The following is a 1,226-nucleotide window of genomic DNA, read 5'->3' as shown; positions in this document are numbered from 1 at the left end:
CATTAAAATGTCTTGAAGGGTGACAGGTTTTATTTATTCAAAGCTTAAAAACAAAAAAACAAAAAAAGGAAAATTTAAAGGAGTGAAAAACATCCAAACAAATCCTCAGAAATCAAACAATGAATCTGAAAAAGATTTATTTTTGTTGTTACTTAATGAAAGATTAGTTGCCATTTCCCTTCATATATGTTTTCCTTCCAGTTCAAGGTGAAATATTTGGCATTTGTTTTAAGCCGAACATCTTCCTGAGACGACCTGGGCTCGAACCTGCAGCCTCAGGATAACAAACCGCAGCACAAACCACTGATCCACCGCAGTGTGTATATCTGAACGTGCTCAGAGATGTTCTTGTGCAAAGCTGTTACTGAGCTCAGAGGCTCTGATAAAAACTATTTCAAGTATTTAAYTGTTTATGTCCACATTTGCTGGTTCCATTTTGCCGCAAAAAAACTTATCATAAGGCTCTCTGTTGGCCTGACAGCTTGTACACACGACGCGCTGGAATCAAACTGTCGAGCGAGAATAAGGAGGAGTTGTAAATATTTGATGGCTCCGTAATGAAAACACGGTTTTTGAGTGGCATCTTTCATACGAAGCGTTCAACCTCTTTCTGAATAAAACGAAACAGAGAAATCCTCCTGGGAGAGGAATCCTCTGTATGACTGACAGCTGAGCCGCAGCCAATGACAGGCCTGTCCTGGTCCATAATGGGCCAATGATAGGTGAGAGGGCTGAGTACAGCCCCCCTCTGAGTGTTCCCTGTTTGTTTTGATTGAGAGAAGTGTGTGTGTGTGTGTGTGCGTGTGTGTGTGTGTACTTGTTTTGACAACAAAGTGAGGACCATTTGTGTCATAGTTACTATCAAAGTGAGGTCGATGATGTAAAGTCATGACCTCTTCAAAGTCCTCACGTTGTTTACAGCTCTGCTGTGCTTTACTAGTTAGGTTTAGAGGTATGGTGTGAATTAAGTTCTGGTTATGGAGGTTCTATAGAACAGCTGGAGTGTGCAGAAACCAGGTGACCGTGTGATCGGCTGGTGAAGCTAAAGGCTAATGCAAAACCGTCAAGAGTCTGGATTTCCCATTACTGTACATGTTGACAACAGAGCAGAAAAAAGGACTGACGATGTAGAAATCATTAAAACTATTAATAATATTAACCCAATTATTATTAATGTTTTACAGTTTATATAATCTATCTAATGTTTTAAATAATGTCAGAAAAGC

The 1,226-nt window shown here is 39.7% G+C and overlaps 1 protein-coding gene across 1 annotated transcript in view; it reads right to left on the bottom strand.

Annotated features, from left to right (window-relative positions):
- The window catches only part of cbwd (COBW domain containing), a gene marked incomplete at its 5' end in the record, with an annotated part of 23,038 nt that overhangs the window by 13,048 nt on the left and 8,764 nt on the right, over positions 1 to 1,226 (bottom strand).

Source organism: Austrofundulus limnaeus, unplaced genomic scaffold (genome assembly GCF_001266775.1).
Source record: "Austrofundulus limnaeus strain Quisiro unplaced genomic scaffold, Austrofundulus_limnaeus-1.0 Scaffold14, whole genome shotgun sequence".
In the NCBI taxonomy this organism is placed as follows: Eukaryota; Metazoa; Chordata; class Actinopteri; order Cyprinodontiformes; family Rivulidae; genus Austrofundulus; species Austrofundulus limnaeus.
This window is presented reverse-complemented; position numbering and strand designations above follow the sequence as displayed.